Source organism: Simochromis diagramma, unplaced genomic scaffold, assembly GCF_900408965.1.
Source record: "Simochromis diagramma unplaced genomic scaffold, fSimDia1.1 OVJJ01000343.1, whole genome shotgun sequence".
In the NCBI taxonomy this organism is placed as follows: Eukaryota; Metazoa; Chordata; class Actinopteri; order Cichliformes; family Cichlidae; genus Simochromis; species Simochromis diagramma.
The window spans coordinates 8,038,668-8,055,001 of record NW_024386831.1 but is presented as its reverse complement, the minus strand read 5'-3'; the positions used below and the strand labels follow the sequence as shown (position 1 = coordinate 8,055,001).

At 40.7% G+C, this 16,334-nt stretch overlaps 1 protein-coding gene and 1 long non-coding RNA gene across 3 annotated transcripts in view; both read right to left on the bottom strand.

The window, feature by feature from the left end:
* The window catches only part of lrp1bb (low density lipoprotein receptor-related protein 1Bb), a 250,031-nt gene that overhangs the window by 193,767 nt on the left and 39,930 nt on the right, over positions 1-16,334 (bottom strand). The gene's annotated exons all lie outside the window — the stretch shown is intronic.
* LOC120731047 lies at positions 5,857-8,402 on the bottom strand. Its single transcript, XR_005695265.1, has 2 exons — positions 6,353-8,402; positions 5,857-6,126 (listed from the first exon to the last, which is right to left on the bottom strand). It is a non-coding gene; the product is annotated as an uncharacterized LOC120731047 (long non-coding RNA).

Genomic DNA, 16,334 nt, shown 5'->3' with positions numbered 1-16,334 from the left:
AATGAGGAAGTAAATGGTCTTCATACTGATCGTGCAGTATGGTTTAAATAAAGGTTAGGTTAAATACTTATGGTTTACTGAGTCACTGTAGGGCTCATGATGCACTGTGTTTATCATCGTCTGCTATGACTCAACAAATTCAGGGAGTCAGAGTTTTCTTCATACAATAGAGCCAAGAAATAAAGTATTTAACTGTAACTTCTAACAGCCATAAAAGTCAACCGCACAGTACATATTAGCAAGGCTGTTATTATTGCAGTACATCCTGTAACCTTTACAACAGAAGCATTTCAATAACTCGTGAATTTATCTTGACTCTCTGTTATCATATTGCTAATGCTAATGCTAATGCACATGTAAGTGGTTTAGTATCTGTAATGAGTGTGAGGAAATGATAAGAAATATTTATTACATGTTAAACAAAGCGGGGAACGACGCTGAGTGCTTCTCACATCCCAGCCTCAAGCAAAAAACAAGCTGCCTCCATTAATATTTCCTAAACGAGACAAAAATCTCAATTCCTTTGCAAAGCTGTGGGACAGGAAGAGCAGCCTTCTGCCCTGCAGATATGTAGTGTGATCTGTATTATAGGCTTGTACGAAAGGCCCTGCAGAGTCTTGAATGAACCAAAAAAGCAAAGATAAAACAGCATTTGTGCTTTTGTAAACTGTGACCACTCGTTGGCCTTTTCCAGTATTTTTCTTTTTTTATGCAAACCATTTCCATCATCATACATATTTATGTGAAACTAATGTCAGGATTTACACACTCGGTGCAACAGTTTTATCACGTATACCCAGTATTTTTGAAGGGCCCTGGTTATGCGCACGTTTCCAGGGTAAAATAAATCTGATATGATCTGAAGCGCAAAACAAGACGGACGCAGGACAATGGACCGGTGGACCAGAAGGGTGCGTTTGCCCTTTAACTTTGCATAAAGGTCACATTTTAAAATGGAAATTATTTTTCAAGGAGGGTCTCTGAATATCACAGCTTTGGGGATTTTATGTTGGTCTACTGCAGGCAAAACTTGCCAACTGGGTGGCGAGAAGAGAATATTTTCAGTTTTCATTCAGCTTTAAGCAAAATCTAAAAATGCTGCTTTTACATATTTACAGTTAGATATCAGCATGCTGCTGTCAGATAGTAGTTTCAGTTCAAATCAATTTTATTTATATAGCATCAAATAACAACAGTCACCCACTGAGCTTCGTATTGTAAGGTAACCAGCCTACAATAATACAGCCCAACTACAATTACTTCTCAATTTCTGTTTTAATATAAAACCTATAAAGTCCTTCTTGAAAGGACGCTCCTGCTGGCTCTTGAATTATCTGCCCCTTAAGCCTTAATTACATTTACACTAACTGTAAGAAGTACTAACAATGTGTGCAGTGCACAGATACTCAAACCAACGTTACACATGCAAAGTGTTCCAGCATCGCCGTAGTCATATTTTTCTATGCTTGTTTCAGAAACAGCAATTACACAAACAAAACTCAAACAAAAACACTTACTGTGACGTTATTAGACGTGCATTTTTTATCTTATCCATCTCAGGAGGACGGGGATTAAAGGATCGAAGTATTTGAGACATAAACTATGTAACCTCTCCACAAACACCAACCGAGCCCCAGTCTTCTCTGAATGCAACTGAAATGAAAGAGATTGTCTGTATTGATGCCGCTGTTGGCAGTTATGACTAAAATCCATCAGAGAAGTCGATCAGGTCGGCCTCTTTGGGGCATGAAAGTGAGTCAACAGAGGGAGGATCAGATCTACTTTATTGCCTGATTAAAATCAATTTGGTGTGTCCGATGCTGAAGGTGGAGGGATGGAAAATTGTTAAGCGTCTCCTCCTCCCCCACTATCGAGTGATTATAACGCGAGCGTGAAAGCTACACCTCCGTGACTTCAGGTGGCTCAGGGAAAATGGGAAAAAGGCCATCCGATGTGCCCCGTCATGCAAAACAGACAGACGCCACTAAAAGGTTACGAGACGCCTTTTTTTTGATGTGTCGTGGTAAAAATCGTTTTTGTATTAGAACAAATAGCCCCGAGTTTGCCTTCTGCACGCAGGCACAACTTCACTCGATCCACTTTCACTCACTCATCGTGAATAATAATACGGCATGCAAGCAGTTTCACAGACTTATCACTACTGGTTTGAAAATAAACGCTGTAAACATACCTAACAGCACACCAATAAGCATAAATGCTCAGTCAGTCGTTAAGCCTTTGACTTTTTCACAAATCCTTTCAGGTCAAATTAAGTGAGAAAATAAGAGTTCAGCAGTGCCACCCAAAACTGATGAGAACAAAGTCTAATTGTGGAATTGTGCAGCTCGCCTCATTACTCGATGCGTGACCTTTATGCAGCTAACGAACAAGGCTGGCAGCAACTTGTAGATTTGGGTTAATATGTGCAGGACCATACATGCTCTTTTTAAATGAAGCATGAGGATAGCTTATTAGGGGGGAAATAATAGTAAAACAACTTACATGACCTTTAAAAAGCCTTGTTACACATCAGCACAAACATAAATACAAACTTTACTGTAGCAAAGCTCCGAGCAGCAAATTAGAAATTCATTTGACAAAAATGGCTTTAAAAACAACTAAATGAACAATAAAGTCAACAGTGAGGCGTGTCTGTGTGCTACGCACCGCTGTGGTCCTCACAGTCATCAATGAACAAAGTCTTTCATGTCTCCGTTTCCGAGGTCGGACTGTGTCATTTACAGTAGCAGTGATACGTTGTCACGGTAACATAGAGTAAGTATTTGTGTGAGCAGCCGCCGTTAACAATAACGATCAAAATGAGAGAGATAATCAATGTCAGCGCTTGAGATGCAGCTACAAACTACCTGCTGCGGACGTGAGCAGAAACTCCACAGCAGATCAGTTCATCTCATGCATGGACTCACTCGTATGTACTCGTGTCCTTTAATATCCCAATGTGAAGTGATGTGTGTCAGCTAATGGAACTTCATCATACTAATTATCATTGCTCCCTTACCCATTTTACAAGTTCACTGGTTTTATAAATTAGGTTATACTGAAGGCGTTACTGCATAAATATTTATTTTATATACACTTCCTGCCAAATAAAGTGACAAGCACACACTCGGATTCTTCATCTGAAGTTCCAACATTAAGCTCGGTCGGTTATCGAATGTTTTTGTTGAGGTGGCCGATGATCCAGCTGCATCTTTCTGTTACACACAAAGTGACCTTTGCAGTTAATGCTCTGACACCACTGGTGCGGCAATGCAGCCCACCAGCTGGGACCTTTGTATTTGCACTTCTTTTTAGGGTCACTTTAACTCAGTGGTTATGTTCAGGCACTACAAACAGCTTAGTTAGGTAAAGGAAAATATGGCTGAGCTGGGAGGGGCAGACCTTGCTGGCTCTGACACTAAAAACTACTCTGAAAGCTGCTAAACAATTTTCTGTGATGTAAACACTTTCAGTAGTGCATATGCATGTCAGCTAGCAACTCACAGACACATGACAGCAGATGTAGAAATGTCAGCATTGTTGAAGGTGGCTCAAATATTTACAAAAAGACAAACGTCAAAGGAACATCAGCATAATTTAAATCAGGTATTTTTCTCTTACAGTGGAGGTTAGAGTAAGTTTTTTTTTTACCAAACTCGATTAACTTAAAAAAGATGAAAAAAAGCATCTGAACACTGTGGCTGATGTGATATGGAGAAAAATACTTTAAAAGAATTATATTAGGTTTGGAAATATCTCCTAGAGTCTCGAGCGATTTTGTTTGTAAAGATGAGCACAGTTTTAGTTATATTCAATTTGAGGTATATTTATTTATACAGCGCCAAACGACAATAATAACAATCATATGACCCCCTGTGAGCAAGCATTGTGGCGACAGTGGGAAGGAAAAACTCCCTTTTAACAGGAAGAAACCTCCAGCAGAACCAGGCTTCGGGAGGGGCGGGGCCATCTGCTGTGATTGGTTGGAGTGAGAGAAGGAAGACAGGATAAAGACATGCTGTTATTTTAGTAATTTTATTTGATTTCTGTTTGCCCGTCACAATCTTATGGAAGCCCGTTTCCGCCACTAAATAAAAACAAAAAAGCTAGTATCCATAACTCGAAATTTCGCGTTATTTTCTCGAAATTTCGAGAAAATAACTCGAAATTTTGAGACATATAACTCAAAATTTCGAGTTGCTTTTCTCAAAATTTTCAGTTAATACATCGAAATTTCGAGTTAATATGTTGAAATTTTGAGAAAATAACTCGAAATTTTGAGTTATGAATCCTTTTTTTTTTTTTAGTCGCGGAAACGGGCTTCCATACAATCTGCTCTCTGTCATCAACAGAATTTTTCCAAATAGAGATTTTTTTATTTTCCAAACAGTATTTTCTGTGCAGATTCATCACAATCAGCAGGAATGTTCAAAACACACCAAAACTGCAGGACTGAAACATTTATGGAGCTGTCCAACTCCACTGAGAGGCATGATTATTAAACCCCAGCCACGTCATTCTTCGGCTCTTCTTTACTGTTTAATGAAAAACAGCTTTAAGCCAAACAGGTTTAAAAGGTTTATTGCAACATTTTAAAAGTGTACAGCAAATCAATACATGCAAATAAAAACGAGGAGGGAGCAGACGCCAAACAACCATCAACAACGATGTCTAAGCAGCTCAGACACATGTCTTGCAGCTGCTCATTTCTGCAGACCAGGTATTTCCACAGGTGTGGATTTGAAAGCCGTGTTTACTTTCTGCATTTTTAATGAAATACAGTCAGAGATGGAGAGTCAAACACAGTACGAGCTCAGAGCAGCAGAAGATGAAAACTAGACTACTTGACATCCACATTCAAGACAGACTTTTTGTCTCTTTCCCTTCTGATTTTTTTTATTATTATCCTGTTTTCAAAAGTCAAGTACGTTAGAGGGAGGATGAAGAGAAAACTCATGTAATATGTATATGAATAGTGAAGCTATTTGACCAAAAAGGGACGCTTCATGGAAGAAAACGTGCTGCTGTTTGAACAACCTGGCATTCTTAAGTCCACACATACAGGCACTGGCATACTTTAGCTTTTCTCTACATACAGTAACAGCAAATATTCAGCTTGTTTAGAGAGTTAAGGCAGTAGTATTAAAACTAAAAGCTACACATTACCGCTGCATTCCTCGCATTATCTGACGTAGATTCGTCAGGATAATCGGTCGACTTCGGCCTGTCTGCGATAACGCCAGCGTCTTATTTTCGTTCCTACACGTTTTTCTGGCATTTCTAACAATTCTGTCAGAAACAGCAGCTTTGTCTTGTTTATCGTCCAATGAATTACAGCAATTTCAGCTGAGAAAAGAAGCTGAAAGCTTTCAAGCTTTGCAAGACAAATGATAGCAATCCCTGCTCTTGAAAAGATGAGGAAGGCTTTCAAGCTTTCAAACATGACAGTTAAAGAGAGGGTTTTGTGCTTTGCATGGTACTCAACACATTCACTGACTGGCAACCAAAAAAAAACCCAAATTCTACAATGACATGTTTCTGCATACCGAAGGACGGCGTGTTGATGGGGCTCCTTTTCAGTGTTCTCTAATTAGTTTCCTAATTTAGGCCAAAAACCATGACAACAAACTTTGAACATGTCTAAATGTCTCACGTGGAACAAAAGAATAATCAAGCTTTTACCGAGTTTGTTTCTAAGGTGAGTCTTATTGGGTAAAGTGCAGAAATATTTCAAAATCAACAATAAGGAATCAAATATTGAACTAAAAGGTGAACTCAGATGTCTTCCTCTCTCATTGCCTCCGTTCTTACTTATGCTTAAAGATTGGCTGTCAAACGTTCCCCGCTGGTTTTTTCACGGGTGCTTTTCAGAGGAGCGCGATAGCTGGTAGCTGTTTGCGAGGAGCAAATAAGGGCTGGCATTTTGCTATCCCTCCAAGACACGGCTGCAGTGCCAGTGAGGCGCGAGCACAGTGGGGTGCTGGAAAGAGACATGAAACATCATTCAAAATTGAAGTTGTTCAAAGTGAATCGATGTGAGAAAAACCAGCCAGTGCCTGCGAGTGTACGTGTGGATGCGTCCTCCTAGTGGGTGATGCTGCCTCAACAAGACAGTGATGATGCAATCTGAGGGGGATTCAAAAGAACACAGTTCAGTATTAAACGGTTGGAGCACATTTTTCACTGAACTCCCAAAGCAACGCTATGTCAACACCTGAATCTAAGCTTATGCATATTTAATGAAAGACTGTAGTAGTGTTGCTCTGATAAAGACCTCATTAGGTACAAGATGTAAAACCTATGTTTCAGGTCTGGTGCTGACAGCTGAAATTATTATAAACGCCTTACTTACATGGACAGGGAGAAAAACGAGGTAAGCTTGGCTATTCGTCTCCACAGGAAACGCGTGCGGCACCGCCAGACTCAACATATGACTTCATTTCATGAGTAACTGGTTTTCACCTCCGGAGTTTCCAACATGGAGACTCAAGAAAGAGAGCAGCAGGATTCATAGGAATAAAAAATACAGGGTTTATTATTGAAACCATGCAAATGAAAAATGATCAGTTTCACCAGCCTTCATGGGTTAGAAACACACGGAAACTGAAACTTCCTTTAAGGTCCGAGTGCAGTGAGACTAGAGCACGAACATAATAACACACTGTCCGAACAAGTGGCTTTAAATATGCATCCATTTTATTGCACATATTAACCGCACTCCGCTGCGTTTGCATTTGAGCGGAAAGAATTTGAATTCAAGTTTCCTATTTCATTTTCATTTCTCGAGCATTTCAAACAAAAACAGCAGTTATGGAGCAGTAAGGTGGATCAAAACCAGTAATCTGATTACGCTTTAAGTTCTGTGCCAAAGCAGCCAACAGGTTATAAAATACTGTTAATCAGAAAATGCTGTTGGTAAGACTATTAACTCGAATGTCTGGTGTCCTCGTGTAATAAATCCTTGAGTCACTGCAAAGGTGTGCAGAAGGTTCATGTGCGATTTCAAGTCACGACTTTAAGTCTAGTTAACTTCAGGCAGGTGAAAAAATGAAAGAAAAAACATTTCCAGTTCTTATCTCAGAAGAGAAATATAATTATTTGCAGCTTCCTGGGTTCGAGGCATCCAATCACAGATGAAATGGGAAACCTGCAGTATTGACACAGACCGGCGCCCTGGGACGAGGGCTGTTCATGAGAACGAAGCTGGATTACACGTCTAATTGTTTACAGAGCTGCTAATAATCTGAAGGTGTTTGACACATTTCACGTGAATGTTCTGAACGTAGTGTACGATGGCTGCGTGAGCGCACGCCACAAAAACTCTTTGCAGACTGGAAGAAAACAGACCTTCGTGGCTTTTGCTGCGACGCTGTGGTGTTCAGCTCTTCACGGTGCATTTGCATAAAACTGTGCCGAGCAGCTTCACACAAACCACACATCAAACACTCGCCTCCGACATGAAACTGGCACATGTTAATGGTTTTATAGGGAAATTATTACAAATCTGTTGATGGGCGAGAGCGGGGATGCAGCGGCCTGTATGAGTGAGCAATTCCCAGGTTTCAAGCACATGGCCGCGCGATAAAGAAGCTGTTGTGGACACGCCGCCCTGGCTGAATTAGCAGGAAATCTGTGTCTGGGCTACACGCCTTACATACTGCAGAGAAATATGCAGGCGTAGTCAAACTGACCTGTGTTAGCTCACTGGTTAATAGCTGTTTTGGGAGCAGTACTGATTTAATGTTTCCATTATGTGAGAGCAAATAAAGCAGTGTCAGTAATTAGATCTTAGTTGACAAGCCCAGACAACACAGCCTCGTTAGCAGAAAGCAAACAAACGATTCATTCTTACGTATATGCTCCGGCACAGCTTTGTGATGTTTCTCCGTCACTGTGAAATGACCCAGTTTTAACAGACTCGTTCTTCAAAACAAATGTTTTATGTTCCAGCTCTAAAGAAAACTTCACTGACTATCCTGACGCACCCATTCGTGTGTCACTGTAGGTTTGGGTGGCTGCAATTATTCCTGGTACCCACACCGGATCTGAAGCTTTTCCCACTGGATTCCAGTTGGAGGAAATGGGGAACAAAATGCACAGCTCTAGTTCAGAACACGCATGAACTCCAAAGTAATATTGAGCAGGAAATCAGGCCAGAGCCTTTAAGGTTACAAAATGTCTCCCGTCTTTGTACAGGAACTGGATCCTGGCTGGGTTGTTGTTAGTGATCGGAGCAGTCGGGGGTCGTTTGAGTAAAGTGGCATCAAACTACCTACAGAACAGAACACGTGTGTCAGCTGCATACTAGTGATGGGTCGGTCGCGAACGAAATGGCTCTTAGAGCCGGGTCTTTGACGTGAACGACGCGAGCCGACTCCTTATCGCGAGCCGTGGGGTTTTTTTTGTTTTTCTTTCTCTCTCTCTCTCTCTCTCGCACTTTTTCCCGCTTCACTCTGCATGTGAGCCTTGTGCTTTACGCTGGGCAGAGGGGGGAGGGGCGGTAGTTACACTCAGTAGCACAGGAACAGAGCGGGAGGGAGGAGAGAGAGCCAGGGACAACAACGTCACATTAGAAAGGTATAGTAATCATCCACAACTATTTTCAGTTGCAGATGATAAAGGATTCAGAAAGTTTATTCATGCAGGCCCATATGACAGAGAATATGCATGTTCTTTTTGTTTTCATATTATGATTTATATTTAATTGTGTTGTTCTTTGCAGTGTTTTGTGTTGTTTCACTTTAAATTTGTAAAAGGAAAAAGCTGAAAATTTAAATAGTTAAAAGTTGAAATGTGAATAGTTGATTTTTGTATTATATGATTTATTTATTACATTTTATGTGGAGTGAATAAATAAAAGTATATTTACGGTGGCCCCTACAGACAAAGCACGTACAAACTTCAAAACACGTAAAAACTCCAAAACACGTAAAAACACGCACAAAAGACAACAGAAGTGCTCCAGGATGCTAGGGGGCAGTGTTGAGCTTTTGTTAGAGGCTACACAAGCCAGCAAGTACCAACGACCGGATTTGGTGTGTGGTAGTAACAGGAAAATGAACATTTATTTTTTAAATTATTTGACTATATATGAATGCTTGTGTATAAATACACAAACAATACACACATGCTTTCATGCTTTCAATTGTGTAATTTAAGTGATCTAGTAGCTCTGTTTGGAAGTTCAGTTCAAGCTAGAAATGTGTTTTGGAGTTTGTATAAATATAAATAAAAAAAAAAAAAAAAAAAAAAATATATATATATATATATATATATATATATATATATATATATATATATATATAAAAACCACTTTTTTTTACATTAGTAATTCCTTCTGTGCATAATTTTATATTATTGTTAATAATAAATTAATTAAACAACAAAACAACCTGAAGAGCCGGTTCGGAGCCAAAAGAGCCGGTTCTCTAAAAAGAGCTGGAAATCCCATCACTACTGCATACAGACGCCTCTGAGAGGGCAGACTGTCAGAGTGTTGTAATAAATGACTGACTGTTCCAAGGACACTCACTGTGGAAATGCCACTGTGTAAAAAGCAGGCAAGGCAAAGGAAACAAGTTCATAAATAAAGCATAGCTGTAAAAAACACACAAGTTATTTTGTTATGATTTACTTCAAATTTAATTCAATCTATTTTATGTCTTTTCCTGAGTGCCTGACAGTTTATCGTTTTGGGACCCGATTAACGAACACTCCCTCTGTGTCACATTGAAAACTTTATGTATTTTACATGAAAAATTACCTCTGAATGTTTTGAGTTTGAGCAGCTTAACAGTCAGCATGCGAGAGCCTCACCAGCTCACACAGATACAGGTGGTATTGTGCTATTACTCATTTTTCAACCTTGTTTGAATTCACTTCATAATGGTGCAATCTTTTTAAAAAATAACTCTGCATCCAAGCCAAGGATATTATAATTCCACTTATACTTTTTATTTTTTAACCACAAATGCAAAGACAAGGGGGAAAAAGACACGTCTAATACCTGATTGGATTTGTCAGCCATGCACATGACCACAGGCGGAAACACGCTGTTGTAATTTCACACCAAAGCGGGGCTGATGTTATGGCACTCTGTCACTGTGGAGAGGGTATAGTAAATTTCCACTTCTACAAGACGCTGCTCACAATGACCAGATCTGCCCTATTTTTCTCGCCTGATTGCACCGACCTCACATGATGAATGATCTCCTCAAGAGACAGAAAACAGGGCCTGTTGTTATTGATGATCTCAATTAATAACCTGCCACACCACCGAGGATTCGCCCATTCAGCTCTTTGTATAATGTCATAAAAAAAGACACTGTGCGGGCGACTTATGTAAACAAAGAACTAAAGAAAAAAGCATCATCCTGAACATTAAGTAAAGGCACATTTGTATCTATTTCACGTTGTTTCACATCGTTTCCCTCCACATCTTTCGATCTAACAGGTCAAAGGTTAATAATGAAACTGTCACTTTCTACTAAAAGGCATCTCAAACATCTGTAATCAAAACTGTGTCCAGCCCGTGCTCTCACTGCAGCCTGAAAATACTGTGATAAGATTTCCATGTTTATTAAAGACGATGCCAAAAAAAGACATCCCTGCTGGCGTGTTTGTGCGCCACCTGCTCATGCGAGGCTCAGCCTGTGAGCACCAGCAGACAAAGTCTCTCCACCGACGGGCAAATGGCCATCTGAAGGTGACAGACTCCAGCGGCCCTGGGCCAGCGTGAGTCACTGACTTCATGTCCTCAGCAACAGCACTGACTTGCTCCAGCAAGTGCATAAGTTTGCCCCCCAGGCAAGGTGACTCTAGTTCCCACTCTCCCTGCATGAAATGCTTTCCCACCTGGCAAGTTGAACCTTCATCACCCATTTGCCGCTCACTGAAGAGCACAGGCCCGATTGCCACTTGTCACAGTTTCTTAGTGACCACAGGTCAAAGCCCCCAAAATATCAGCGCTTATATAATTGCTGCCACACTTTGACTGCAAGCATCAAGCTGTTCCTGAACATTATGTGTGTTTATGCATCAACAGTCATGAGATTAACAAGCAAACAATATTTATTTATATTTATTTCCACAGATGTGAGTCACAAAGAGCTTTACAGAAAATAACCTGAGACAATGCAACAATTAAAAAGAGGATAAAAGGATATAAATTTAATGAAACGCAGACTTAAAACTTCAAAAGCCAATAAGATGTTCTTTGATACATTTTGTATTAACTTTATTAAATGTAACTGGTTCTGATATGCATCCATTTCCATCAAACCCAGTAAGCAGAGAGCTTAGAAAGATTAATCCAGTGACGTTTCCCTGATGAATGTGCGCGCTGTGGATTTGATAAAAGATGCAAACTAAAATATGCAAACGTCTTTTTGAACTTAGTGGAGTTTTCCTTGCAGTGATGCTAAACTGGATACGTAAACAGCTACAGTGTTGCACATTAGTAATAAAAAAGTTCTATTTTCTTGGATGTAAAACACTGAGCCAGAGTTACGGATCATCTTCACCAGAACAAAACGCTGCTGCTGACGTTCAGAGCTCTAAACTCTGTGTTCTGGAGGCAGATATTTGATGCTCTCAAAGAAGTTTTCAAAGTAAATATTCCACTAAGTCCTACAGTCGCAGCGTTGGGAAGGAACGTACTGACTGCAAAGCCAACACTTATCTGTTAAATATATAACTCACTGCAGCCCGACAATGCACAACTATCACATTTCATACATGGATCCAGAAAGTGAATGATGTCTGTCTGATGGAACAAATGACATACTCAGAGTACAGAAACCTGCCTTTGTTACCTTTAGTAATACAATGAAGAACATCACCTAATTTTAAGAGCCAGCAGACCAAAAGACTGCTCATGTTACGTTTGCTTTATATGTGACATGCTGCAGCTGGACATTCATGGCTGCTCTCTGCTTGTACATACGGGTACAGTTTATAGAGGACGTGTGGGATGTATCACTGCTGATTTCTGCAGCTGGCATTCTTTGGATTTGTGTAAAACAAACACAATCTATAAAAAAAAAAAAGTGACACATACAGTAGTCTACTGAAAATATGCTCAGAATTTAAAGCCAAAGAAAAGCGAGTCTTATGTTGCTCCTGATGTGTGACTGTAGCTGCGAGGATGTTCATGCATTGGAGTGAGACGGGCACATATTACCAGAGCGAGGTGGACGGCTGAAAGCTGCCAAAACGTCACCATGCTTAGAGCCTGGCCTCACAAATCCCTGCTGCTCTGTAATACTGATGTCTCTGCGTAACACAGCAAAACGCACCTGAACACACAGTGAGGTCAGAGGGAGAAGAGCCCAACGCAAGGTGCATACAAGGATGCAGCCTGCAGCTATTACTGGGAGTCCGACGGAGGTGTGTTACACTCATGTCTGCATGTTACACGATGCGATAAATAGCTTCGTGCTCTTCTATGCAGAACAGTCCACCACACTCACAGGTGTGTGTAGTTTGAGTTCTCTGCTCTGGTTGGGTCCTGCCTCCACCTCAATCTGAGGCCACGTACCGTCCCCGGCAAATTCTAACAGACGAGTTTGACCGTACATCTAAAAATCCCATCAGGTCTCCTCCGGGGGCCTCGCATTGCTCTAAACTGCCAGGATGCTTCTGGAGACAAACACGTGCATGTGATTCCACTGCAATATTCAGGTTAGCAGGCAGCATGCTCCCTGTTTGCATCTGCTTGATTTCGACCTGCTCTTGGTTGAAAGCTGGTCACTCTTGAAATTAACTGGCTGTGTCTTTGTTTAGACATTAGCATAGTGTTAATAGATCGCCAACAACTCTCACAGGCACACATGCTAATTTGCCCTATTTAGAAAATCTCATCACTTTTGTGTTTTGTTTTATTAATTTCATGTTTCTGTTTATTTATGAGCTGCTTAATCACCTCTGAATGATGTTAACTAGTAACAGACAGGATGGAGAATTATTAGATGTGCGCTGAAAAAAGAAAGAATGGATCAATGGAGACTAAGGACATCATTTACACAGAGAGTGTGGAGGAGCCCAAGTTTGAACACTAAACAATTCAATTACCGCCCCACGTCAGACAGATGAGAAACGCTCTGCGATGATTCTAAATGTTTCTTGTTCATCCAGTTTTGCCTCCATCATAGGTGCACGCCGTGAAAACAGCGAGAAGCGTTTATAGACTTATCGCCTCGTGTTTTGTGTCTCCGGTGACGTACGGCGAGGCTGCTCTGGTGCGTCACGCTACTATGCACACTATTCAAAAATGAAACAACTATTGGGACATCCTCTGCATGTTAATGGTGATGCTTAAAGAAAGTGTGCAAAAAGAAAAGTGCAGTGTTCTTTTAAGTGTATTTTAATAATGCTGCTATACAGTCGCCACGGTAATGTAGCCTGAACACTGTGCAAAATGTAAATGGACACAAAATGCAACGACTTCTCTGTCGAGTCCATAGTTTATTCAGAGAAGATGACAGAAAACATGTTTGTTTCTCATACAGTCCTGATCAAACGTTTAGGATCAGTTGAAAAACGGCAAAAAATCTTATTTTGCATGATTGAGTTGAAGCGTTGTTGTCAATAAATTGCATGCTCAAAAAAATGTTTTGTCTCACTCACATTTGTTCTTGTTGCACGTTGAAGCTCTACTCCGAACCTGGTTAAGATCCAACCGTGCAATTTTTTGCCATTTTTTATGTGGTGTAAAACTTTTGGTCGGGGCTCTATTGGCTCATTTTGAATTTGACTGCAGCCACATGTCGTGAAAAAGATGGATTTGTAACTTCATGAAAGTTACAAATCATGACTGTGGAACCATTTAACTATTATTTAGTCCTAAAACAAATAAATTCAATGTGTGTTTCCTCAAATTGAATGAAAGGAGAAAAATGAAACATATTCTGAGATGAAAAATGCCCACAAGTCATATTTAAACCTCCTGTCTGTCCATTGTTCACTGTCTTTTTTAGGCTTCGTGCCTCTTCATTCGTTCCTTGGTTAATGGGGTCTGGGATGCTGTCATATAGTTTGCATTTAGTCATCAGTTACAGGTTTTGTTCCAACGTACGTGACAAGGAAGCAGCTTTGAGCGTCTGCACTGCTTACCTCCTTTAGCATGCCGAGCGAGAGGTGACCCTGTAATCTGCACACTTCGTGGGGTGACTTTTATAGAGACATTCACTGCCAAATGACAGGAGAATATCCTGGATGTCGCTCTACCTGATCGCGCACGTTAGCCAAACATAGCAGCCAATCTGTGGGATGTATTCTGTGTGAGAATCTGGCAGCATATCCAATTCTCTCTCAATGCAAAGCTCCATTTGGCCTTTCACTGCACATACATCAGGCTTACTCCAAATGTGCAGTGCAGGCAAGGCTGAGATGAAAGAAAAGCCCTCCAGTCTTAACAATAAAAATGTAGCTTCAAGGGTAAATGAGCTGTGAGCATCCTCAGAGGGACGGATAGGAAGGAACGATAGAGGTCTAGGTTTAATGTATTCTGCATGTTTTAGTTAATCTCTAACTGCTCTGGTCCTGTGAGAAAACTTGTGTTGAAAGTAAAATGACAATTCAGTAATTGTTTCAGTGCCTGACAATAAATTAGCTTGAATGTTTTTCATGGGCTGAAGGGACTCCAACTCACCGCTAAGTGACTCATTTGGACAGTTTTGCACAAAATGAGCGACGGGGTTGGTGGAGCAGGTCTGTCAAACATGAAGATGAAGCGAAGCGTCGACACAAAGTACGCCGCCCACAATCGCGCTCGTCCACTTCACACAAAGTCGATGAACGACGCCCCCCAATCAAACTGGCCTACAGAGACGTGAGCTGATAAAACTACCTGCTGATTAAAAACCACTGGATCACTTTTAGACTGTTTCTCTTTGGAAACACGTCCAAGCATGTCAGCATATGCACACCTCTAAAATACACCAGTTTAATTTATTATTAATTGATTAATTTTGTATTTTTCGCCACATGAAGAAGAAGTCAGCCCATCTGTGACAAAACATCTGGAGCACCTGTAAAAGCACCTATAAAAAAAACAAATGATTTTAATGAAAAAAACAATAATAAAAGCTCCAACTTTCTGAAAAGACTCAGAGTCTGCCAACCTCTGCTGGAACAGGAAATCCACCCGTGATGAAACACCCTCCTCGTGTCTATTCTTCTCCACCAGCTGCTCATATCCATATATCTATCCATCTGGACCATTTGGCCACTCAGCAAAAGCTGCTAGTCACTAAAATTCTGTTACAAAACAAATGAGTTGGTAGAGTTTTATTGTCAATGTTGTCAGAGTCACATTTGGGACGAGTAAACGTTGTCTGCTGAACGTCCAAGAAGAATGAATTTTTTCTGCTGCCCGTTTCTAATCCGTGCGCCTCAAACAGAAGCCAAATGACTGAAAACTAAAGTAACCAAAGGACGACAATGATTCCATAAATAAAAGACAATCAGGCTGGCTTTAATTGGGGCGAGACCTCGTAAGAATTCAGTTTATTTTTTATGTTTTTGTTTTTGCTTTTTTTCCGAGAGTTAATGAGGTCTGGTGCTGAGATCACTGATATTGATTTTCTGCACGGAGAGGTCTAAGCTTTTCTGGTCTGCTTAGCAACAACAACACTATGGTAACCACAGAACTCATTTAAAACAAAGGTTAAAGCCTTAAAAACACCATGTTGGTAAATAGCTCACTCTTACTTCTTTATTTCAGTCGCTGATGATGAGCCAGGCTTCACAGGCTCGCTCACCGGCCAACTTCATATCCTGTCTGTGTTTGATATAGTTCATCTGAATTTCTCATCCCGAGCACAACAAGGAGGACCACTGCCAAGTGCTCTCCAAGGCACTAGAGACAGAGCTGGATGCTGAGCAGGAGGCGAGAAACTTATTGAAGAGGTAGCTCATTATTGCTCCATGGTTTGTTTGTCACAAAGATGGCCTGCTGACATGTGCAGAGCAGCAGGGTTGTTTTGGTATTATTTAATCATTCATACTGAAAAATACTTGCACAAATCCATTCAAATGGATCATTTTGCATCCCTAAATGTCAAAATATCAACACGTGTGTGTACTGTTACTGCACGCCAGTCACTGCTCAGGTTTGATGCCAAACAGGAAGCTCGTGTGAGCTTAATCATCACCTAAGCCTGTACCTCTGCTTGTGTTTGTGGAGATGAAATCTCAGCTGAAGGTTCTTTAACAAAACCAGCGTGGAGTTTACTGAAAGCTCGAGAAACCCTCGTCTGTTCAGAAAAATCACTTCACATAATTACTAATGACAAGAGAGTCCTTTTTAGCAGCCAGCAGCCGCTACTTCAAAC